We start from the raw sequence: 27,140 nt of genomic DNA, 5'->3' as shown, positions 1-27,140 counted from the left end.
CGTGTAGGGTTAATTTTAGCTTTAATGTAGAGATCAGCCCCCCACCTGACACATCCCACCCCCTGACCCCCCTCAAATAGCTCCTTTCCCTTCCCCACAATTGTTACCGCCATCTTAAGTACTGTCAGAAAGTCTGCCAGTATAAAAATAAAGGTGTTTCTTTTTTATTTTTATATATATATTATAAGTGTAGGATCCCCCATTACCCCCCAACCTCCCTGATCCCCCCCAAACAGCTCTCTCAGCTTCCCGCCTCGACCAAATGGCCGCCATCTTAGGTACTGGCAGCTGTCTGCCAGTACCCATTTTACTTACAAAATTGCCCTTTTATGAAAATAAATATGACCCACATTTTCTGTAGTGTAGCTTCCCCCCTCCCTCAATACCCTCCCCCCCTCCCGGATCCCTTTCCAAACCATTTTTCCCCCTCCTGGATCCCTTTACCTATCCTAAACTGAACAGTTTCCCTACTTCTAATAACGGTTATGTCCATGCGCTAGCGCTCCCGAGCCCCGCCCCCAAAGGATCCGGAACAAGCACCAGCATGGGCCACACACCCGCCTCCCTGCAGTTGTTCCCACCCACCAATGATCACACCATGCTGGCCAATGCAGAGAGGGCCACAGAGTGGCTCTCTCTACATAGGATGCTTAAAAAACGGTATTGCAGGATGCCTCAATATCGAAGTATCACTGCAATACCCTAAAAGCAGTTGGAAGCGATCATGATCGCTTCCAGTGCTTTAAAACCCTGAGGACGTACAGGGTACGTCCTTGTTCACTAAGTGACATTTTTTGTACATCCTTGATTGTTAAGGGGTTAAACACCTTTATGTTTTGTCTAAAATTTGTGCTTGTTCCATGCTCCATAGAGAGGCCAAGTTCTGTGACCTAGGTTTTTAAAATGCTGTAAATTGCCTATATCAGCTACTTTATTTACTTTTTTCTTCTTCTAGGGAATGTGGGACAAGCACATTTTTTTTTCACAAAAGCAAGTGGTATTCAATATCTTTTTTAAGGGATATTAAACTCTAAAATAAGGCTTGCAGAGTTGCAGCAATTACACACAGACTAAAATGGACATAAAGGATCAATAATAAAAAGCTCTGATAAGCTAAAGCATGTCATTATTGCATTATTTCTTAAACAGATTTAAGTGTTTAACCCACTGCAAAAAAAAATAACTTTTTTTATTTGTGTAAATGCCTTTTTGTGCCAGGTATAAACTTTTATAGTTTCTGTCCCTTTAAGTGAGGAAGTATGTATGTAAATACTTTGAGCAGTAATTAACCCTTTCGTGACCAGGTTATAAAGTCTACATCGGAACAATGTTCCGATGTAGACAAATTGAAATCATGCGATCGTGCAAACGATCGCGAGATTTCAATTATGGGATCGGGTCTGGGGGGCGTCCCTATGATGCTAGGAACGCCCTCCAGACTGCGATCAATTCCTGCAAGCAGAGTAGGCTTCAGGACAGCCGTTGGCTATGATGTTGTATTCCGTCATAACGACTTAAAAGCCCAGCGCCGTTGTGACGGAATACAACGGCATAACGGCGGGAAAAGGTTAATATAAGTGATATGTTTTGTGTTTACTGTCCCTTTAACTGTGTGTGTAAAATCTGTTAGCCTTATTGTGCGTGATAAAAAAAAATTACAATTTAATATCCCTTTAAATAGGTGTTTTGTTTTTTGGGAGTTTTTTTTTGGTGTAAATTCTGCATCCTAGTTCTGCATAACTTAAAGGGACATTCCAGCCAAAATTGGAATCCACATGGATGCATTTAAATTTTGAATAGAAGAATTTTTGTAATATACATGTATTAGCAAAACTGCTTCTAATAAAAGCTATTAAAGGGACATTCCGGTCAAAATGTAATTGCACATAGATTAATTACATATTTGAATATAAACATATTTGCAATATAAATGTATTGGCAAAAATGCTTCTAGTAAAAGTTATCACTGTTTTAGTTTTAGAATTTTTCTCTGCACGTGCATGTGAAGCATAGCTAGATATTGTCACTGCACCCACATTTTAAATACTACAGCTGCTTGGACCATCAGTGGGGCTTGTATCATGTCAACAAGTAACAAATTGAGTCATTACCAGATGGTACAAGCAATTTAGGCTCTCTGAGCAAGTGCTGTGTTTAAAATGCTGGTGCACAGTGCATACTTAAATACACTTTTAAAACAGCTATAGCTTTTATTAGAAGCATTTTTGCTAATACATGTATATGACAAAATTGCTTCTGTTCAATACCGAAATGCTCCCATGTGGTTTCCAATTTTGGCTGGAATGTCCCTTTAAGTATGCACCGTGCACCAGCATTTTAAACTCAGCACTTGCTCAGAGAGCCTAAGGTGCTTGTACCATCTGGTAATGACTCAATTTGTTAATTGCTGATATAATACAAGTTCCTACTGGTACTTTGAGCAGCTGCACTATTTAAAATGCTGGTGCACTGAGAATATCTAGCTATGCTTCACATGCACGTGCAGAGAAAAATGCTAACACTAAAACAGTGATAACTTTTACTAGAAGCATTTTTGCCACTACATGTATATTGCAAATATGTTTCTATTCAATGATGTAATTCATCTATGTGCATTTACATTTTGACTGGAATATCCCTTTAAATTCTGAGTTTATTGTGCCTTTAAGTCAGTGTACGTTAATGAAGTTCTATAAACTAAATATGTGAAAGAAATTGTGCTTACTGTCCCATTAAATATATGTAAATGCTGTGAGTCTTATGCTTGATAGAATTTGTACTCCCTCTTTACATCTGTGTGTGCTGTGAGCTTTACGCATGACTTCAATTCTGTGCTTGCCTTTCACTTAAAGGCGCATGAAATCCAAATTTTTTTCTTTCATGACTCAGATAGAGCATGCAATTTTAAACAACTTTCCAATTTACTTCAATTATCAAATTATATTTGTTCTCTTGGTGTCATTTATTGAAAAGCAGGAAGGTAAGCTCGGGGGCGTGCATGTGTCTGGAGGACTATAATGGCAGCAGGCTTGCAAGATTGTTAACCATTTGCAAGAGAACAAGATAGCAGCACTATGTCCTGCTAAGTAGTGCTCCAAACACTTAGGTATCTCTTCAGCAAAGAACAAAGCAAATTTGATAATAGATGTAAATGTTAATGTTTAAAAACTGTATGCTCTAAATATGTGTTTTGTTGTTTGTTTTTAATCTGTGTCCCTTTAATCTAAGTGTTTATACTGTGAGCCTTATTTATTTCAGCCCACACTACATTATTATGCTGTAAATATTGTCATGAACTGCTTCCCTTTAAAACTCAGTGATACAAATGTAGAAAGTTTCTAACAATGTATTTATCCCCGGGTATCTGCTGAGCCCAGAGGAAACTGCTGCCTGGGGAACGTCTATAGTAATAACAGGGTTTTTACACCTGAAATGTATACTATAGTATTGTTCACAGTCCTGATTTGTACCCCCCACACCACATTGTACAGTAAACTGTCTTATAGCTAAGACCTATATTTAATGTGTCACCTTTTACCTTAAATTTTAGTAACACAGATAAAATGTATTTCTGAATGTATTTTCAAAACAAAATGTTATCTTCTTAATATCTTGCATGTTAATATGTCTGGCATTGCATTTATCCATTTATAATAAAGAGTTATTACACCTCACCCCTTAGCTGCAGTAACATATTTAGACAATTTTCCCATTCCGTACATTTACTCCACAGCAGCTTCAGCTTAGCCCACTCTTGGATATATACCCGCCCTTTGCTCTGCCATTCAATTTGTGATTGGAGGAGAGTGGCAAATTCCCTCCCCAGATTGGTGGGGTGGAGCTGTCAGTCCTGTTGCTGCCTGTGCTGGGCTATCTATGCAGTGCTGAGCCTGGCAGGCTTCAGGTAAGGAAAGCTGCTCTGTCCTGAATACTTGGATATTTTTATTGTGGGGGTATCTGATTTATGTTTATCATATTTACTTAGCAAGGATAAATGCTTGGTCACTATTGGTATTGACTCTTTGCGTGGCAGAGATGGCTTCAAGCCAGGCAGTGCACATTAATGCTTTGTAGCCGTTTTTGGCAGCAAAAGAGTTAATGTTTTTTGCACTGTTTCCCCAGATGTTCCAACATTCCCTTTTTCTATCCCCCTTCTCCCCCCCCCTCCTCCTTGCACACGGGCTGTACTACTTACCTGTCCTGACTATTGCTTGTGTTCATTCGTCTACCAAGTTCATGCTCTTTATTGTTCCAATGATTATAATTTTGTGGACAGTTAAAGTATACAGATTATTGTTTGGTAGTTTAATGGAGATTATTTATTTTCCACCCTGAGACTGGAGTGAAATGTGTGGTTATTTTGCAACTTTAACCCTTCCACTTTCCATGGGCTTAGCAATGTAAATGTAGTGGTTTATTTAATAGATATTATATATAGTTTATTGATGCACACTTTATTCCTAGTCATTTTCTTCATCTTGGGGTGCAGCATTTGTTATGCTACTTGTATTCATTATTTATATAAATATATGACTATAAGTGATGCAGAAGGTGTATTGTGGTCCTGTAACGTTATGATAAATATTCATTTTCACATAGGTGATGGCAGGTTAAATGAGTCTAGTGTAACAGCAAATTCATTTAGTGATGTGTAATTTTGTTTCACAAGTAAAAGCAGAGTCAACAAGTGACAGTGACAGGTTCAGTGTGAAATGTTTACTTTCTTGAAGGAGTAAATGTACCAATTATAGTGGCATGTTGGTTAAAGGGACATGAAACCCAAAATTTATCTTTCATGATTCAGATAGAGAATACAATTTTAAACAACATTCCAATTTACATCTATCTAATTTGCTTCATTCTTTTGGAATCCTTTGTTAAAGAAATGGCAATGCACATGGGTGAGCCAATAACAGAAGGCATCTATGTGCAGCCACAAATCAGCACCTTCTGAGCCTATTTAGATATGCTTTTTAGCAAAGAATATCAAGAGAATTACGCAAATTAGTTAATAGAAGTAAATTAGAAAGTTGTTTAAAATTGCATGCTCTAAATCATGAACGAAAAAAATGTGGGTTTAATGTCCCTTTTAAATAGTTCCAAGTAGGAGCAACGTAACAGACTGACAATATCATGTTAAATGGACAGTGGAAACTAAAGTGTCTTACTAACAGTGACATGTATAAAGGGTTAAATGGTCAGTGACTAAATAAAGTGCAGCCGGTTCAAAGTAAGAGCAGACTTCTCCTTCACTGTGATTCAGACAGATTCCTCAGTGCACATTTCCATGAAGACTTAAACAGCCAAAAAAAATTGTAAGCTGATACCCTAAGTCTTATACATTTACTCCTGAGGAATTAAAAAATATTTGGACTAAGTATGAGGAAAGCCCCTGTACATATTCTTCTCCTATCTATAATCAGTTTCCTCTACCTTTTACATGACAATTCCAGCAGCCAAGTTCAAATGGATTAATCATCCAATTTATCTCTTTGTTTTTTTGTTTGTTTTTTTTAATGTCAGAAAATATGTCATTTTTAATCATTTGCAACCCATGGTGCTGTCTGAATAAGGAACTTAACTGTGTAATTAATTTAATGAAATGATTGGTTTGGCATTTGATGAAACAAACAGGAAAAAACAAGAGGTTTTTTTTTCTCTCAACTCTTAATATAGTTATATTTGAGAATATACTTGTGTGTGTATGTATATAATAATATATATTCTCTCACTGTATTATAGTGTGTATTTATGAATGCTAAATGATGCTTTGTGCAGACATGTAGAGAGTTAAGTTTATGTGTTTCTTATACATGCAGTATGTAGGAATTTGGCACAAATTAGATCATTACCATCACATGTTGTGTTCTTTGACCATTGCTTTCTGGGCAATTGCAATACTGTACCCAGATAACAGTTTGGCACCTGTCACTTTCTTAGAAACACAATATAATAACCCTGATTACTATTTTAATATGTAAAGGGTTAGTAATATAATATGTTTGTGTGTTAGTAATATTTCTGTTAATAACCCAGTTAAGTGACTTTTTTTTTCATATAAGGGCGTGTTTAACCCCACAGATGTTTTAAACATGCAGATAAATTCAGCTCTAGGGCCACAATGCACTGCCAATCGTTAGCGGAACACTGTGTTTACAAGCTACACACATGTGACACCCCCTTATTGGCTCAACAGCTGTATTCAGCTGCAAAACTAGTAGTGTATTGCTGATTTAAAACACATAAGTAGAGGCCAGCAAAAGTGCAATAAAAAATGCTGTAACACATTATCATATTTTTTTTTGTAAAGCTATGTCCCTTTAAAGGGACAGTAAACAAATTTGACAGTAAACTTGAGATTTGAATATAAAATGTTTAGTTACATAGAATGAAATAACTTTTCAACATATTTTTATTATTTATTTTTCGTCCTTTTCATGTAATATAGCTCTAAAATTTTAGAAATTTCTATTTCCCAGAACTTAAACTGCACCCTTCTGACTTCTCAAGGCTAATACTGTTATATATCTATCCCTAATTAGCTTTAACTGATAACTGCAAAACAATGCATTCTATACAAATATTTTAGCAGAGGGCTAGCCTTGTTGTCTGAGGACTAAAGCCCAAATTGACTTCATCATTTAAGGCAAATAATGAGTGGAGTTTGGCTATTGATAAGTAATTGCAGTAAAAAAAAATATGTTAATTTGTTTTAAAATGTTAAGAATTGGCTGATATGTTATTCTATAGCAACATAACAGAAATGTCTTGTAATTGCAAGGTGTTTAATGTCCCTTTAAGAGTCTAACTGCAATGGGAGAAACCAGACTGCAGTATCCATAAGAATCAAATGTATCAATTAGTTAAACACCTTCCATTTTGTATAAATGTTATTTTTAAGTCTGCATACCGAATCTGTTATAAGGGAGAGGGATTATGGGAAGTTACAATGGTTTAGGCAATTTAATTCCAGCAAGTTTTTCCAACTGCTGTTACATGAACAGACTCTAGCCAGTTCTGCTTCAAATCATATCTGGAAATGCATTCTGGCGTTGCTTCTAGCAGAAAGTAGTTTCAGTACTTGGTAAGATATATTATGTTTTGTTGTTCACTTTATAAAATACATTTTTGTAAGTAAATTGATCTGAAGTTTAGAAAAAGTACAGATGTTGCTGTAGAAATCTTATTTTGTACAGGAATGGGAGAGGAGTTATATTGTTTGATTAATAAGCTCCTTTGTTTGTAATAATGTACTTGGGGTCTTGCCATATGGTCAGGCACTAAATTCTGGATTTTAATCATACCGGAGATGTATGTTCTTTTTAACATTTAAAAAATAGGTTCTTTTAATTGTTCATATCCTATTATGTAAGATTTTTGTTAATAATTGTCCATATTAGCTGTTCCCATTGGAAATAACAGTCACCTATCTAAATCTAATATTTGTCTGAATAGAATGCCTGCATGGATGAAATCCACTAAACATTTGAAAAAATCTTTCGGAATAAAACAAATTTGTTGCCCATGAGTAGTAATATTTACATTAAGCGTTGACAAGTTGATTGCAATCTAAACTGGAATGGTAGGGTGTAGGTACAGCAATATGAACTATAGGAAATACAGGACCTCAGATGTAAACTTACTGTGCATTTCCTTGTTAACCCTTTTCGTGACTGGTATATAAAGTCTACATCGGAACAACTGTTCCGATGTAGACAAATTGAAATCATGGGATCGGGTCTGGGGGGTGTCCCTATGACGCTAGGAACACCCTCCAGACCGCGATCAAATCCTGCAAGCGCAGTTGGCTTCAGGACAGCCATTGACTATGACGTTGTATTCCGTCATAATGGCTTTAAAGCCCAGCGCCGTTGTGACGGAATATAACGGCGGCAAAAGGTTAAAATAAAACAACTCTTGAAGAACAATAAGATTATGGTGGAGAAGGTTCCCAACTTGTTAACCTGTCTGCCCATCTTTGTGCTGACCGGGCAGAGGACGTGTAGTATCGTAGTGCAACGCCACCCTGCTCTCGCATGCCCTGTCAATCACCCCAAATGAATGTGTTCTGGGGTGATTTACCTCCACCTCAGAGGTGGTAGAGGGTAAGAAGCAGCAATCTATGAGTCTGCACCCGCTCCAAAGCAGCATTCACTACTTAGTACCTGAAGCCCTATGGAGCCTTTTTAACACGCGTTTCATGATGACAGGGAGTTTATTATCGCTTAAATCAGTGGTTGGAAATGTGTATGTAATTTATGATACATTTACTATATGCAGGAGCAGCATATTCCACTTGGATCAATGAAGCTCAGTTTTTTTGGAGGCAAGGATATCTGTAAAATGAATAAAGAATAAAAATTAACTCCGGAATAAGATTTTTTTTAAAAAGTTACCAATTTACTTCTATTATCAAATTTGCTTAATTCTCGTGGTTTTCTTTGTTGAAGAGATATCTAGGTAGGTCTCTGGAGCACTACATGGTGGGAAATAGAGCTGCTATCTACTGATCTTGCAAATGAATAACATTCTAGCAAAACTGTTGCCATATTGTGCTCCCGACACTTGCGCACTCCTGAGCTTACGTCCCTACATTACAAGAAAAAGATACCAAGAGAATGAAGAAAATTTAATATTGGAAGTAAATTAGAAAATTGTATAAAACTGCATGTTCTCTCTGAATCATGAATGTGTTTGGTTTCATGTCCTTTTAAACTCATACAGACCACACAAATTAAACTAAAACTTTCCAATTCACTTCAGTTATAAAAAATTTACAACCTTCACTTGGTTTTCTTTTTTCAAATTTGGATCCTTCCCATGAGAGCATACTGCTGTAGGCTCTGAGATGTGCACTATAATGAGAGCATACTGCTGTAGGCTCCGAGATGTGCACTATAATGAGAGCATGCTGCTGTAGGCTCCGAGATGTGCACTATAATGAGAGCATGCTGCTGTAGGCTCCGAGATGTGCACTATAATGAGAGCATACGGCTGTAGGCTCTGAGATGTGCACTATAATGAGAGCATACGGCTGTCGGCTCCGAGATGTGCACTATAATGAGAGCATACGGCTGTCGGCTCCGAGATGTGCACTATAATGAGAGCATACGGCTGTCGGCTCCGAGATGTGCACTATAATGAGAGCATACGGCTGTCGGCTCTGAGATGTGCACTATAAGGCAGCAGTGTCCAAAGCAATGTTATAACAAATGAGACCAAGAGGAGGAGCGAACGAGAGAGCGATTGTGATGTTGTATCCTAGGTTTCCCTTACTACATCACCACTTAGGGACAGATAGATAATGTTTAACCATCTAATGCATGTAAAGTGGGCCGTATACATTTAATGGTAAGCGCAAAAGGGTAGTAGTGTGCTATTTACACTTATTTACACAGTGTTAACCCCAGCTCTAAGCAAATACCGCTTTCTTTCTTTTTTTTTAGCACCTTTTGAAAGGGGCAATAACATCCAAAAAATGCTTTCATTATTCAGATATAGCATTCAGTTTTACACAACTTTCCAATTTACTTCTATTATCAAATTACCATCATTCTCTTTGTAAACTTTGTTGAAGAACCAGCGACGCACATCTTTGGGCTATCTGAACATAGCAGGTGAGCCAATTAAAAGATACACTGTATATATGTGCAGCCACCAATTAATAACTAGCTCCTGGTAGTGCATTGCTTCTGCTGAGCCTACCTAGATATGCTATTTAACAAAGGATACCAAGTGAACAAAGCAAATTTAATATTGGAAGTAAATTGGAAAGTTGTTCAAAATGATGTGCATTTCAAGGCTAACCATGCTGTATATTTGTCCCTACTTAGCTTAAAGGGACAGTCAACACCCGACATAACCGTATCCCATATTTTGTAGACCCAATTGAAAATCTGCCTGCACCGCATCCCTTATTTATTACCTTTGTATTTGTCCTAATAATCGTTCATGTTATATTTAGTATTCAGCTCAAAATATGGCTGCCTAACTCCTCCCCTTCATCCTTCTTCCCCATCTCTATGCCATTTCAGGCACGTTCATGTAAGTATTGTTGACGCTTATCATACGTCATTGCGCATGCGCATTTGTGGTAGCAGTCAGAAATCGGACTTAGAAATCGGACTTAAATATAGAATCTGGCTGAAACATATTTGCGCAATAGAATTCTGCTTTTTGGTTCCTATGCAATCGGGCATGCGCAACACTCCGTGAACAAATTTGGAATTTCTGACCGAGGATTGCATTCTGATTGGCAGATGCTTTCAAAAAGAAGGTAGCTACGTAATGGTGGGGGGAGTTAGGCGACCATATTTCGATCAGATTAACTCATGTATCGTGGATGATTATTAGGAGAAGGAAGTAGGTAAGACAGAAGGGATGCAGTGCAGGAGGATCTTTGTTTGGGTTTAATCGGATAATAACTGCAATACAATTAATTTAATACTAACTTTATGGCCATGACAAACCTTGCTGTCTGCAGACTAAGGGGTCGATTTATCAAGCGATGGTAGACAGGGGCATAAATATGCGCCCCTGTCTGCCACAGCTTGCCTCTGTCACGCTATTTTGCGTTCTTGTGCAACGCCGCCCGCGCACAGCCAATCAGGCGTGGGCAGGACCTGTCGGACGAAACTAGGGAGATTGAAATTCTCCACCTAAGAGGTTAGGGAAGCAGTGGTCTAATTACCACTGCTTCACAAATACGGACTGCAGGATCTCTTGTGAGAACCTGCAGTAGTTGGGGGCGAAGGCAGGTGAAGCCGTTGATAAATCGACCCCTAAAACCCAGATTGGCTCTTCCAAGTCAAATAATTGCAATAAAAATTTTACATATTTTTATTTAAATGTTTAAACTTGGCTGATATGTTATTACATAGCAACACAACACACATGACTTATAATTACTAAGTATTTACTGTCCCTTTAATCCTCTTCACCTGCTCAGAGATGCACTATACTACTGCTTGTACCATATGCATTAACCACTGACTTGTAATATGCCTGCATTTGTATTTGTAATGTAGGCCATAATTAGGTAGGATCAGTAATGCAAACATTACAGATTCCAATGAATTACACAGAAGCACTAAGTCATTAGATCTGCAACAGCTCGCTAGCTCTCTCAAACCTCTCCTCTCATCCATCACCTCCTTTTCCTGCCCTGACCAATCTATCTACCACTGTAACTCCACCCTTACATTGGTCATTGACAATCTGGCCCCTCCAACCATAGCTCTGAAACCACACTCTCATCCTCAGCCCTGGCATACTCCTCTGACATGGTACCTACGCAGATGTTCCCGTACTGCTGAGCGACACTGGAGGAAATCTCGGAGTTCAGCTGACTTTCTTCACTACAAGTTCATCCTGAACTCCTACTACTCTGCCCTTAATCTCTATAAGCAACAATACTTCTCTAATCTCATTTGTACTCTTTCCTCTAACACAAAACGTCTGTTCTCCACGTTCAATACTTTTCTCCGCCCACCCCCACCTCCTAATACAACTTCTCTCTCAGCTCAAGATTTTGCCAGCCACTTCAAAAACAAAATTGACTACATCAGAAGTGAAATCAGCTCTCAACATACTACCAATCTCCCACCCCCTTAAAAGCTCACAATCATCCAAAACCCAAATATTCAAAAATGCAGCTCTTTTGCCCCTGTTAACGAGGATGAAGTTTCTGCCCTTATACTGTCCTCCCACCTCACTACCTGTCCCCTCGACCCCATCCCCTCACATCTACTCCCCTCCCTCTCTTCTACCCTCACCCCCATACTCACACACATTTTCAACCTCTCCCTCAGCACTGGTATATTTCCCTCATCTCTAAAACATGCGCTGGTCACACCTATCCTCAAAAAACCTTCCCTCGATCCAACCTCCCCATCCAACTAAAGCCCTATTTCCCTACTCCCTCTTGCCTCAAAGCTCCTAGAAAAGCTAGTATACGTACGTCTATCCCATTTCCTTACACTAAACTCTCTTCTTGACCCACTGCAATCTGGATTTCGTCCCCATCACTCTACAGAGACAGCAATTGTCAAGGTTACCAATGACCTACTTACAGCAAAATCCAAAGGCCACTTCTCTCTGCTTATCCTCCTTGACACTGTTGACCACCGTCTTCTGCTCCAAACCCTCCAATCCTTCAGCATCTGTGACACAGCTCTCTCATGGTTCTCTTCCTATCTGACTAACCGTACATTTAGTATAGCCTTCTCCGGAGCATCCTCTGCCCCGTTACCACTTTCTGTTGGGGTACCTCAAGGCTCTGTCCTCGGTCCCCTTCTCTTTTCAATCTACACATCATGATTAGGTTTCCTAATAAAGTCCCATGGGTTTCAATATAATTTGTACGCAGATGACACCCAAGTCTACCTCTCTGCACCAGACCTACCTCCTTCCTTACTAACCCGTGTCACAAACTGTCTTTCTCATATCTCATCTTTGATGTCCTCTCACTACCTTAAGATAAATCTCTCCAAAACGGAACTCCTTATTTTTCCCCCTTCTTCCATTGTCTCCACCCCCAAAATTTCTATAACTGTTGATAATTCCACCATTACTCCTACCCCGCATGCCCGATGTCTTGGGGTCACACTTGACTCAGATTTTTCCTTCACTCCTCACATTCAGTCCTTGGCTAAAGCCTGCCGCTTCCACCTTAAAAACATCTCTAAAATTACACAAGATACAACCAAGATTTTAATCCACTCTCTCATCCTTTCCCACCTCGACTACTGCAACTCCGTCCTCTCTGGTCTACCTAGCTGCAGCATAGCTCCTTTACAATCCATTATGAATACCTCTGCCAGGCTTATCTTCCTTACTCGTCGATCTTCATCTGCTGCGCCTCTCTGCCAATACCTTCACTGGCTTCCTCTTGCCTCTAGGATTAAACACAAAATCCTCACTCTGACATACAAAGCTCTCAACTGCACTGCTCCCCCCTACATTTCAGAACTTGTCTCCAGATACTCTCCCTCCCGTCCCCTTCGATCAGCTCAGGATCTCCTCCTCTCTTGTTACTTCCTCACATTCCCATTTACAGGACTTCTCCAGACTGGCCCCCATCTTGTGGAACTCCCTGCCTCGCTCCACAAGACTCTCCCCTAGTTTTAACAGCTTCAAACGCTCCCTAAAAACTCTACTATTCAGGGATGCTTTCAACCAACACTAACCTTTCCTAACTCCATTGCTTTCCCCTTGAACCCCTTAGAATGTAAGCCTATGAGCCCAGCTGTTTGCAGATCGCCTTCATAAGAGCCGACTACAACAGTGAAACTCTCGGCAGGGCCCTCTACCCACTTGATCCCTGCAAAAGCTATCCTGTATACGACTATATTTACAGCGCTGCGGAATCTGTTGGCACTCTACAAATACCTGATGATGATGATAATGTATTTTTTGCATCAGAATAGGAGTTGACTGCAAAATCCTAGTAGCCATGGCTACCTGTCTTTTGAGATTTATTAATCCCTGTTTTACAACAACCGGAAATTGATTGTAAATTTTCATATTGTGCTGCACAGTAAATAAAAATATTAATTAGAACAGGGGATTTTTCATTCATGATGCTTCATTTGTAAAATATTTACCATATAGTGATGGTAAACATTGCGCCGTTCCTCTGCCCACATCATATACTTTATATAGCTGAGCGATGAGGAATCCACCTTCACCCAATCGTTTTGTGCCTCACGAGCTGGACACCAAGTGGGGCATGCAACGATTGGCTGAAGGGGGATTTGTCATCAATCGGCAAAATACAGTATACAATGCGGGCGGAACCATGGTGCAATGTTTACCATCACTATATGGTAAATATTTGACAAATGAAGCGTCGTTTAAAAATTTCATGAATGAAAGATACCCTGTTTTGAATAATATTTTTATCTACTGTGCAGCACAATCCAAAAAAAATTACAATCACTTTCATGAAGGCAAGTCAGGAGACAGCTATTTATTACTATCTGTTACTGCTGCTATTTTGTTCTGCCATCTAATTCCGTCATCTGTCATATCTGTTACTGTAATGCAAAAGATGTGCTGGAATGCGCTTCCTCTCAGAGGACGACAACACGTCAGCTTGTCCTCCTAGATACCACTAAGTAAATCTTTTGCTATGAGGAATGTTGAGTGACAAGATTATCAAATTGAATTTAACACCCTTGGACACACAGGAAAACATTTGACACTTCATCCATAGCAATGTGTTTTAGGAAAGTTATAAAAACAAGTTAGAGTGAGTCATCTCAAAACAAATCATCTCATCATTGAACATAGTGTGGGAACCTGCTTTGGATATGACATTTCTAGAGTAGTAATTCCCATTGTTGTTTTGTTTTTTCAGTGGGACATTTGCTGACTTTTGAAAATCATGTCAATCTGTCATTCCAGATTACATACCTTACAAAAGATGACCTTGGATTTCTTAAATACCTGTGTCCCTCTATCTTTCATGTATACCTCTGTTTCACGCCAACCAGTGGTTTCAATGATTCTACTGACTCTGCTACTCCCAAATCACCCACTATAAATTGTACACAATATGCACAAAATATTAAGGGCCATATTACAAGTAGAGCACAAACTTTTGTGCGGGAACAATAAGGTGTTTATTGCGGGTGTTTGCACTTGTCGAGCTTACCGCTCGTATTACGAGTTGAAAGTAAACGCAATCGCTTGAGCTCAATAAAATAATTACCGTGTCCTCGGAGCTCTGGTTAACTGTTTTGCAAAAAAGTGTCACAAAACACCTCAAAAATACAGTACAAGGTACAGTTAAACTCATAATAACACTGTCTAATAAAAAATAGCTCTTCAGGGACTTAGTATTGGAGACAGATAGTATCCTTACAGCCATCCTCTACCTGAAGAGCTATTTTACGAGCTCCCTCTTGATCCAGCTTATTTTGTGAACGCTGTTCACAAAGCACCTACTGCTTCATCTTCACAACCTCCACGCCTCACTCTGAGCTGCAGCATTCTCCTTCTTGCAACGGCCGCAACTTACACTTAAGTTTATACCGTGGACAGTACAAGACGAGCCGGCTCTGTGAAACTTCTGTTGCTGGATGCTGTTTGCTTTCTGCCATCGCCGCCCTCACACCCCAGAGGAATTCTGAAACCCATCAGTGTGAATTAGCTGGACGACTCCTAACAGTCCAGAAGGCGTTTGTGACACTTCTCAAGTGTCATACAGCTTGTAAGTACGGTCTTACTTGTTTTATTGGCGTGTTATTATCATCTGATTGTGCACTATGGTGGCGCCTTCTTTTTTTATCATTCAAAATATGAAACAGCAGTAGAGCACACATCCCAACCTAGGACGCGTTTCGGGATTGCCCCTCCTTATGTGAGTACGGAGCAATACCGAAGCGTTTCCTAGGTTGGGATGTGTACTGTACTGCTGTTTCGTATTTTTAATCCTGTATGCTGTTAGCCCACGTTGGTTGATTTTTAACTATTAAAGCGCATGTTTTTTGAGTAAGACGTTATGGATTGATTTTTTTTCTTATGTACCGTTTTTTTAACTACTCCACTGGGCTCTCAATTACACAAACCAGGCCTCTGACCCCCAACTCTGACCCGGATGTCCCTGACTAGCGATCAGCTGATATGAATACGGAAGAGGAATACAGCTAACTGGAAAAGCGCATAGTGCAGGTTCCCTGGATAAGATGAATCATTTTCAGTTTGTGGAGCTGTGATCTACATACCGTAATTGGATTTCTATGTTACAGATGTATACTCTGTCTTGGGGTATAATACTGCAGCCACTGCTAGTGCGGACTGTTCGTTCTTTTGTTGTTGAGCAGGTGAAATAACCATGGTTACTAAGTAGCTGATTATTTCACCTGTGCTCTATCTCAGATATCCTCAAAAAATGGCCTGTTAGGGAGGCTTAAGGCCCATTTTGGTATATTTAATGCCACTATTTGGCTGCCAAATATGATAATATAAAAAACTGGTTAACTTTTTTGAAAACTTTGGGTTTTTCACTGGTATTTACATACAAGTACTGCAGTTATAAGACAAAAAGTAAAAGTTTGTCTGGGTTCCCCTTTGCTCAGAAACAGCCGACATGCTTGGCTTTTGGAAATTAGAAGGCCGCTATTTGCAGCTGCGCACCACACTTCTGAAATTCACAGCAGTGAAAGGGTTAATCAGTTAACTTGTAAGGTTAATATTTGCTGTAGTGTAGGGAATACCCTCCCACCTGATCCCTACCTCCCCCCCCACCACACACTGGTCACTGGCAGACAGTATGCTAGTAGGCAGTTTAGGGCATTTTATGCAGTTTAAGGCATTTGCCAGCAACAAATGATGATTTTTTATTTTAGATCTATTATTTGTGTATATATATATATATATATATATATATATATATATATATATATATATATATATATATATATATATATATATTACACATATACATATACACACACACACAGAGAAAGTCCAGCACTCACTTACAAGCTCTCGGCTAAGATTTAAAAGCAAAAATGGAAAGGTTAGTTACCGCATCTGGCCAAATGGGACAAGCCCAGGTACCACATCAAGGTCCTTTCCAATACCTGGGACCCTAAAACAGCCACACAATGCAAGCTCTCAAATCCAAACAAACTAAGAACAAGGGAAGGGTGCACAGGCTTATGTAATCACCCTAGACAAAATGGATTGCATAGTTTTTCAACTGTGCGAAAAAGCTGGTCTATTTTTTTGCTTTTGCGATTTCTTGAGAGAGGAAATCTGCTTTTTTTGTGTGATTGCTTTTTGATAAGAGTTTGTTTATTTTCCACTGTTAGGGATTTCCTCTATCTCCGTTTAAGAACACCACCTCTTTTTTATCTCTCTGATGGTACTGTCAAACCATGAAGCCTTTTTGATAAATGGTAAGAGGTCTACTGCATATTGGGGCAATGGAGCCCAGAGCATTCTTCACATTCATATTGTAGTGTTTAAACATACTTTCATATGCATTATTTTTTGTTTAATATCACTTTAAAGGGACAGTCTAGTCCAAAATAAACTTTCATGATTCAGATAGGGCAAGTCATTTTAAACAATTTTCCACTTTACTTTTATCACCAATTTTGCTTTGTTCTCTTGGTATTCTTAGTTGAAAGTTAAACCTAGGAGGTTCATATGCTAATTTCTTAGAACTTAAAGGCCGCCTTTTTTTTAATGCATTTTGACAGTTTTTCACCACTAGAGGGTGTTAGTTTATGTGTGTCATATAGATAACACTGTGCTCACACACGTGGGGTTACCTAGGAGCCAGCACTGATTGGCTTAAATGCAAGTCTTGTCAAAAGAACTGAGATAAGGGGGCAGTCTGCAGAGGCTTAGATACAAGATAATCAAAAAGTATATAAATATAACTGTGTTGGTTATGCAAAAGTAGGGAATGGGTAATAAAGGGATTATCTATCTTTTTAAAACAATAAAAATTCTGATGTAGACTGTCCCTTTAAGCCAAATTGTAGATCAAGACAGGAGAATCAAATATTAATGAAGTTATGTTCACAACTCCATACATATTGACATCCAAGCAAAATGTTAGAAGGAAACAAAATGGAAATTACAACTACAAGAAAAACAGCAATGGTTTGATCCATATCTCAACCAATTTCCTCAAAAATTCTAAAGTGACTGTGTTGATTCCAGTTATTCAGCACCACTAATTTAAACAATGTTTCTAGTGTTGTGCATAGGGAATCTAAAATATTCTCAGTCATGTGGCTAAATCAATTACAAATACATATTTTGTTTTCATTTTGGCAAATACTTTATAAGACGTTCCTACATCTTAAAGAAAGTGGCACTTAATATCTCTCTAGCGGATATGGCAGCTGTCCATTCTAAGTGCATTATGTGGCTCCAAATTGTAAAGTAGACAGAGTTAGCAGGCTCTGAGTATACTTTGTAGGGATATCATTGTCAATAGAAATATATCAAAAAGCTAAAAGGAAGTCTTACAAAGTTATCCTTCAATAATGTATACAACTACAAATTTATGGTCGGAAGAATCTTGCCTGCTATGGAGAAATAAATAAATTATTAAAACAATGGAGCAGTGCGGGTTATGTGCCCAAACTATTTACAACATTGGTTTTTCCCTTGTGTTACTTTTGGGGCAAGTTTCACCAATAGACTCAAAATTGGGTTGGATACTTCCTAGAATTCTGTAAGTAAATGAAGGCAACACAGCCCTTATTATACTGTACATGAGAAATGTTATATATATATATAACTTTTTTTCACCCAAATTTGTTATACCACCCCAAAGGAATAGCTATTTGAAATATGACCCTATAAAGTAACTTGTCTGAATGTAAATGATGCAGTTTAGTTTAAATGTTTGTGTAATGTTTAGTCTACAGCTGAATGTTTTTGTGTGTTTGTATGACAGAGCCAGTATGTTAAGTATCTGTGCATTAATGTGCTTTTTATCAGCAGATATACTCACAATTAGTTGAACACACTGATGCACATTGAAAATGTGGATTTCTCTTAAGCATGCCATTGTGTTAAAAAAATGCCTTCTAAGATTACTTTTTTTAATTTTAATAAAAGCATTACAGGCTCTAATTCGTTATAGTATGTAATTTTAACTTTAGTGAAACTGCAACTCCATGGACTCCATCTATGAAGCTGAGATCGAAGCCTTAGTGTTGCAGGATCACAGACCGCTGCCCTCTCCATTACCTCAACCGACAAGCCATGTTCTCGTGTAATTGGTAACACAAGAGTAGGGGACGTGACTGCTCAAGCATTTGATAAATGTAGACCTATGTGATTAACCCACAAAAATGGGTTAAATAAAAAGCTAAAGTACCACTTTAGAGCTGCAGAGCACTGCTGGTCCCGAGCTAAAACTGCTGCTGACCCAATCAGCAGTGGCAGTCACGCACCTGGGTCATGCAGAGGTTAAACACATAGTTGCAGGTTCACTAATGTTAAAATTGACATGCTCTAACAAATTTGACTATGTATGTTTTTCACTATAATTGCCCTTTAAGACACAAAGATAATTCATGCTACAAAAGTGTATGTAAATTCTAGATCCATCTAATAGCCAATACCATTTGCCATTTGTGTTAAAATTCACAACTGGAAAAAACCCCACTAGTTGCTAGACACTAAATTGTAAACATACATTTCAAGCCAGGTTTTTCACAGTTCCTTTAAATGTAAACAGAGAAGCTAATATATCAAAGTGACTGCCTCAGCCTATCCATCAACTGATTGGCTGACACTAATGTAAATGTTTGGTGGAACTGTGAGCAGACTGGTTTGGTATGGACTGTTTATGACATCTTGAATTCTGATGATTATAATTGTAAATTTTACTCAGTAGTTAACTCTGGTTATTTCAATAGGTCAGCTAATTTATATATTACCTTCATGTTTGTGAGTGCATTGGATAGATAGATAGATAGACAGATAGATAGAGATATGGGGTTGTTTAATCTGACCAGAGACTGTACTGCCTATGCCTCATATATTATAACATTATAGAAATGTGACCCTGAGACAAGTTGCTAGTTGCATGAGAGTGGTTAAAACTCCGCTATTAAACAAATCCCCAAAAAGTAGGGAAAAACCCTTCTGCAAAAGCAATTGTTAAGGCAAGTATCTCTATACAGAGTGATGTACTTAGGTGTCTACTTACCCCCCTCTTCACGGCTCAATGCTGTACTGGCCTGGTGTGGAGCTGCTGTTAGGGAGATCCCTCTCCTGGGCATCTGTCAGTCCATAACCTGCGCTTGGAGCCACATCGCTCCCACAAGCCGCTTGATCCAGACGCCAAGAACTCTCACACGCTCCGGCTCAGGGACATGACATCATCATGCTGTGCCGAATTTAAGGGGGTAAGAGACTTCCGATCTCCGTGGCCACTTCAATGCCTTGTTCCAAATTCAATTCCTTGCTTTGCCAAGCTTGTAATAGCCTTCAGGGGTAAATACTGCTTGCTCCAAGAACGGCCCAATGTGTAGATTGTGAAAAAGTTAGAAAAACAGTATTTGCTTTATTTTCATTCATTAAAACAGGAACGGTAACATCTAACAACAGACAAAAACATGCCCTTAGTTGATAGAAAAGCTCACGCTCTCTATGAGTACGGCTAGTATGCCGAAACGCGTGAGCTTTTCTTACATCAACTAAGGGCATGTTTTTGTCTTTTCTTACATGTTACCGTTCCTGTTTTAATGAATGAAAATAAAGCAAGTACTGTTTTACTGTGGCTCCTAACTTTTTCACAATCTAAAACTTTGCTATGCATGGAAAAAAATCTTAATTAATTTGTAAAAAGAAAAAATAAATCCAGTTATTAACTGATGCTCTCTGCTGATGCACACATTTTCTTTGGGAGCTATTTTTAGTGCACAGTATTTCAGAAAATGATGAATATGCTTTATTATGATTTATGTTTAAAAACTAAAAACAAAAAATATAAGTATCATTAAATTACATATGGTGGATTGGGCATAATGTATCACTGTTCACATTTGTCCTCTGCTTCTTTCTTTGTCATCATTTAAAAGAGCTATTGGTAAAGCAGGACATTATTTACATAGCTGGTAAAGAGAAAGTTAAAGGGACAGTCTACTCCAAATTCATTTTTATAGAAAATCCCTTTATTACCCATTCCCCAGTTTTGCACAGCCAACATGGTTATATTAATACACTTTTTACCTCTGTCATTACCTTGAATCTAAGCCTCTGTAGACTGTCCCATTATCACATGACTTATCTATTGACTTGCATTTTAGCCATTTAGTGCTGTGTCCTTCACAACTCCATGGCAGTGAGCACAATGTTATCTATATGGCACACATGGATTAGCAGTGCCTTGTGAAAATCTAGTAATAAAAAAGCATGTGATAAGAGGCTGTCTGTAGTGGATGAAATTTAGAGGTTTAAATACTATAAAGTATATTAATATAACAATGTTGGTTGTGCAAAGCTGGGCAATGGGTAGTAAAGGTGTTATCTATCTTTTTATACAATAACAATTTTGGTGTAGACTGTCCCATTAAACTAGATCTGATATTATGGGGGAGAATGAGAATGATAAACAGACATGGAATCACTATCATTTATCACTTCCCCTACTATCCAGAACTAAATAAAAAGCATTGGTGGGAGCTGGTTTCTTTAAAAAAACTGCTGATCTGTCACATTGTTCAAGGCAATTTTGTATGATAAATGACTGGTGCTGCTCGGTTTGAAACAGTTCCTTCATCCTTTGGGTCTGAATTTCCTGTTTAAAGTTGTTGAAATTTAAATGGAAACTATAGCGAGTCATGAGTCTGTCAGGTATTTCTAAGCAAGAAAACACATTTTTTGGAAAATAAAAGCTACTCTGAATTTCACCAATTACAGTTTGCACAAACATATGTTGTATTTGGTTTTGTTTTGTTTTTTTATTTCAAAACTTTTAATACAGGGTATGTTTATTTAAAATTGAAAGGTTTATTAAGCCAAGTTTAAAGTGACAGAAAAGAAGAAAGGGAAAAATACCACTACCTAAAATACACAGCTGCTGCAGAAATCCTAAATATAAAGGGAATGATACCCAATTTTTTATTTATTTATTTATTTTGTCATGATTTAGGTTGAGCATACACTTCTCTTTAAAAATGTTCAATTTACTTCTATTATGAATTATTTGTTAGGTGGGTAGCTAGGCTCAGGATAGTGTCTGGAGCACTATATAGCTGCAGTTTTGCAAAACAGTGTTTAACAATGTTATATATTGTGCAAATACTACTGTCATCTAGAAAGCCTTCTGCTGCCATAAGGTTCTCTAGATATTTGCTCACTGCCTACCTAGGTATTTATTTCAACAATAAAATTAGAACAAAGTCAATTTGACAAGTAAATTGGTAACTTTTTTTTTTCCCTCCCTTAATTTGTAATATTTTTTTATTTTATTTAATTTTTTAAATCGGAATCATAAAAGGAAATTGTTGTGTTTTTTTTTTGTTGTCCTTTTAAGGTGTTCTAAAATATGTTTATGCTTAATAAAATAATTGATGTATTATTTTATTGTGATCAGCCTCTATTAAAAATGTCACCACTAGTCATAATGAAAATGTTATGGGTCACAGTAAACCCTTGTATATAAGTGTAATATTTTTTACAAGAAATGTGTGGTTTCAGCTATTTCTTGTGTGAAGAGATATTAACAAAAATAATAATTAACATTGTTCTAAAACAAAGCTTGAGAATTCACTGGAGTCGGAAAGTAATGGCTCCTAATACTTTAGATTATTCTAAAAATATCCATATAAAAATAGCTCTGTCTGGCTCCAAATAAGTGTATGGCTTCTTCAATATCATCGCTGGATATTCCGTTTCAAATACGTTTGAATCCGTGGTGTATAAATATCTGGGAGCAGGGTGCAGGCTTCTTCCTAAAAAAAAAATCATATATATATATATATATATATATATATTTATTTTTATTATTATTATTATTTATTTTTATTATTATTATTATTTTTTTTTTATTATTTAAATGACCATGAAGGGTAAGGTTATAGTAATGGGGACTTTAATTTGCCAGATAAAGACTGGAAGATTCCTTCTGCTAGATCAGCTAGAAGCAGGTATATTCTTAAATCTCTGCGAGGGGAATCACTTGAGCAATTAGTTAAGGAACCAACTCGTAAGGAAGCTATATTAGATTTAATACTTGGAAACAGTGATACAGTTTCAGATGTGTGTGTGTGTGGGTGAGAACTTATGATCCAGTGATCATCAATCTGTTTGGTTTAGTGTTCATGTGCAGAAACTGTCCACCCAGACTAAAACAAAAGTTTTAGACTTTAGGAAGGCAGATTTTTCAGTTATGGGAGAATACCTAAAAAAAAACTATTTAAAAGGGTAAACTCTTATTACAGGGGTTCAAGAACAGTGGGAATTTGTGAAGGATGCCATTTTAGATGCAACCGCACACTGTATTAGACATGTCTGTAAAAGAAAGCGGAAACCAATTTGGTTTTCCAAAGAAGTAGCACATGCTGTAAAGACAAAAAAAGATAGCTTAAAAAATTAGACACACACAATCAGATGATAATATGAAAATATGGAGACTCCAACATAAAAAGACTAAGCAGTTAATTAGGAAGGTTAAAGCTCATGCAGAAGAGAAGATAGCACAATCAGTAAATCATGGGGACAAAACATTATTTAGATATATCAGTGAAAGAAGAAAAAATAAGGTAGGAATAGTAAAATTGAAAACAGTTGATAGTAGAAGAATAGGAGATAAGCAAATTGCAGACTGTCTCAATGATTACTTCTGTTTTCACAAAAGATTGTGAAGATAGAATATCTACATTAAAGGGACAGTTCACCCAAAAATGTTCTCCCCTTTAAATTGTTCCCAATGATTCATTTTACCTGCTGGAGTGTTTTAAATTGTTTACAAGTAGCTCCTTTATCCCTATTTTGGCATTTTAAATAGCTGATTTAGCCTGTGGTATCCCAACCTATATTGAAAGTTTCTATACTGGAGTATATTCTATTGAATACCCTAAGTAAACACAGCCAGCAGAAGAGATTACACTCTCAGTGGAGGACATGATAGTTAAAGGGACAGTCAACCTTAGAATTGTTATTGTTTTAAAAGATAGATAATCCCTTTATTACTCATTCCCCAGTTTTGCATAACCAACACAGTTATATTAATGTACTTTTTTACCTTTGTGATTACCTTGTATCTAGGAACCTTCTTGCAGCCCCCTGATCACATGACTGTGACTGTTTATTATCTATTGTCTTAAATTTAGCATTGTGTTGTGCTAGATCTTAAATAACTTTCTGTGCCTGAACACAGTGTTATCTATATAGCCCACGTGTACTTTCTGTCTCTTTGTGTTGAAAAGAGATTTAAAAAGAATGTGATAAGAGGCAGCCCTCAAAGGCTTAGAAATTAGCACATGAGCCTACCTATGTTTAGTTTAAACTAAGAATACCAAGAGAAAAAAAAGCAAATTTGATGATAAAAGTAAATTGGAAAGGCAATTAAAATTAAAAGTCCTATCTGAATAATGAAAGTTTAATTTATACTTGACTCTCCCTTTAAGTAATTAAATGATAATTTTCCATTGTTCTCTCTAAGTATTGAGCTTTGGTTTTCTAGACAAATATAAGATAAGGAAGCAAGTCTGTGTACATAAAAGTGATAACATAATGAGATCTGATATTACCTGAAGCTCAACCTATTGTAATAGGCTGTGGTTTAAAAGCACAAAACCAGCTATTTCATATATACAAATAAACTGAAAAATGCAATTTCTCATACATTTTATACTCTGCAGCTGGTATAACAAGTCATTGAAAATACATTCATATAAAAACAATTTTACAGTGTACTGTCCCTTTTAAGGGATGCTACAAAAAATAGAAACAAGCTTAACACTAATCTTTTTACAGAGGATGAGGTTTTGTTAGCATTATCGAAAATAAATTATAAAAAGTCAGTGGGTTCTGATAATATTCATCCAAGGGTTTTAAAAGAACTTTGATCAGTGTTAACTGTCCCATTAACTGATCTGTTTAATCAGTCAGTATTAACAGGAGCTGTTCCAGAGGATTGGAGAATAGCAAATGTAATATCTCTTCATAAAAAGGCAGTAGGGAAGAATCTGGTAACTACAGGCCAGTTAGTTTAACTTCAGTAGTAGGAAAATTTATGGAAAGCCTCTTTAAATTGTTTGCCTTTATGTAAGTCATAATTCTTTTTTTAGAGGACCAAAATCAGAATGGTTTTACTTCAGGGAGATCATGTCAGACTAATCTAATTGACTTATTTGATTATGTAACAAAAGTATTAGACAATGGTGGAGCAGTTGATGTAACATATCTAGATTTCAGCAAAGCATTTGACACTGTCCCACACAACAAACTAATTTACAAACTATATCTCATTGGTCTAGACTCAAAAATTGTGAACTGGGTGGAATGATGGCTTAAGGATAGAAAACAAAGTGTCTTAATAAATTGAGTACATCTAGCAGAGGGGGCTGGTACTAGTGGTGTTCCTCAGGGATCAGTTCTGGGGCCTTTTTTGTTTAACATATTTATCCGTGATAATCGGCAAAGGGCTACAGGGGAAAGTATGTCTGTTTGCAGATGATACAAAAATTTGTAAAAAAGTGGATGTTACGGGGGGGGGGGGGGGGGTAGACAAAATGAGAAGTGATATATAACAATTGAAGGATTGGACAAATGACTGGGATCTAAAGTTTAACACAGCAAAGTGTAAAATTATGCATTTAGGGAAGAAAAATCCAAATGTTAAATTAAAGACTCAATGACACTTTACTGGCTGTTACAAATGAGGAACAGGACTTGAGAATTATTATTTCAGATGATTTAAAATTTGGTAAACAATGTAGTACTGCAGCGAGTAAGTCTAGCAGAATGCTTGGATCTATTGGTAGAGGTATTTGCAGAAGAAATAGTAAGGTTCTTATGCCACTTTATAGATCATTGTTAGGCCTCATCTTGTGTATTGTGTGCAGTTCTGGAGACCATATCTTCAGAAGGATATTAACAAACTTGAATCTGTGCAAAGGAGGGCTAATAAAATGGTACATTGTCTAAAAAAATAAAACTTACCAAGATAGGCTCAATGACCTAAATATTTATAGCTCACAGGAGAGAAGGGAAAGAGGTGATATGATAGCAACTTTCAAGTACGTTAATAGGTTTAGTAAAACTGAGGCTGTGGGTATTTTACATAAAAAGGAAAATTCAAGAACAAGGGGTCATGATCTCAAGCTGAATGGTAGTATATTCAGAAATAATTTGAGGAAGCACTTCTTTACAGAAAGAGTGATTAATTTATGGAATAAACTTCCTCAAGAGATAATGACAAACAGTGGGGGACTTTAAAAATGCCTGGGACAAGCATAAGGCTATCCTACGAACTAGATAAGTTTATATTTTTAGGTAATATCGGGCAGACTTGCTGGGCCTATAGCTCTATTCTGCCGTCAATATCCATGTTTTTATATTATATATAAATATTCTTGCCTATCCTTGACTAATCCCATAGGCTGTAGGAGGTCAGTTGAGAAAATGCCCGAAACTTACATCAGAAGGAATGTAAGAGGGATGATGGATATATTATTTAAATTGAAGTAAAGCAAATGTCTTGACTTGAACTCCAAAACGTTTGTCTCTTTTCATAGAATGTATTAGATGGAATTCCCAGACCAGACTTTACGGGCTGCAAGCCATAGAGACACCACAAAGTGTAACCACATTATCCTTTTTGATCTTTTCAATCTATATTCTTCAGTGCACATTTTTGTTACAAAAGAAGCTGTCTGGCTGTTCCAAAAATGTTCTCCCACCCACCATTTTCTAACAAGTAACTCAAGAAATGTATTTACTGGGAAAGAACATCCTAACCATTAAGACCCCCCCCCCCCTTAAAGTGACATTCTAGGGTTAAAATAAAATGCTCCATTTTATTATTATTATTATAGAGTATTTTTATCTATAAACACATTCCCTCATTTGAATACACGTTTGACTCATTTATCAAAAGGGTTAAATACATAGTCACAGTCCTGTAACACACCCATTCTTCTCCAGATGAGTACACAGTCAGTGACTGGAGCCTGCTCCTAAACACCAGCTATATCCTTATCAGGAATGCCACAAGAGGACAACTTTGACTATGTCCATATACTTAACCCATTTGCAAGGAATTTCTTTAAAAATAAAATGCTTTGGCAAAACGGAGAATTTACATTTTTTCATTTAATTCTCATAATTATTATAGTATTATTGTTAGATCATAATCCTAATAATATTCAGAAGCAGTAAGAGGTCACATTATATAGATCAGCAATGAGCCAATGTGTTGTTAAACATTCATATGAAAATAACTTTATGCCAAGATTCTTTATGTACATAGATGTGAGTAGGAGACTTACACACAGAGTTATACTCATATCTGCTAACACTGCATGTGTAAAATGGCACATTACAACCACGCACACACACATGAACAAGCTGTCTTTTGTTCTGTGCCTACTTTAACCCCTAGAAGGTTTTGCATATTCCCGCATATTCAGAAGCCTCATTCTTAAAGG

General features: G+C 37.3%; 1 protein-coding gene across 2 annotated transcripts in view; it reads left to right on the top strand.

The window, feature by feature from the left end:
- The first annotated feature begins 3,885 nt into the window (after positions 1 to 3,885).
- KANK3 (KN motif and ankyrin repeat domains 3) overlaps positions 3,886 to 27,140 on the top strand; it is a 188,049-nt gene continuing 164,794 nt past the window's right edge. For both annotated transcript variants that reach the window (XM_053703008.1, XM_053703007.1), the window contains exon 1: positions 3,886 to 3,904. The gene's annotated coding sequence lies outside the window, so the exon portion shown is untranslated. The remainder of the gene's footprint in view (positions 3,905 to 27,140) is intronic.

This window comes from Bombina bombina, chromosome 2 (genome assembly GCF_027579735.1).
Source record: "Bombina bombina isolate aBomBom1 chromosome 2, aBomBom1.pri, whole genome shotgun sequence".
Taxonomy (NCBI): domain Eukaryota; kingdom Metazoa; phylum Chordata; class Amphibia; order Anura; family Bombinatoridae; genus Bombina; species Bombina bombina.
This window is presented reverse-complemented; position numbering and strand designations above follow the sequence as displayed.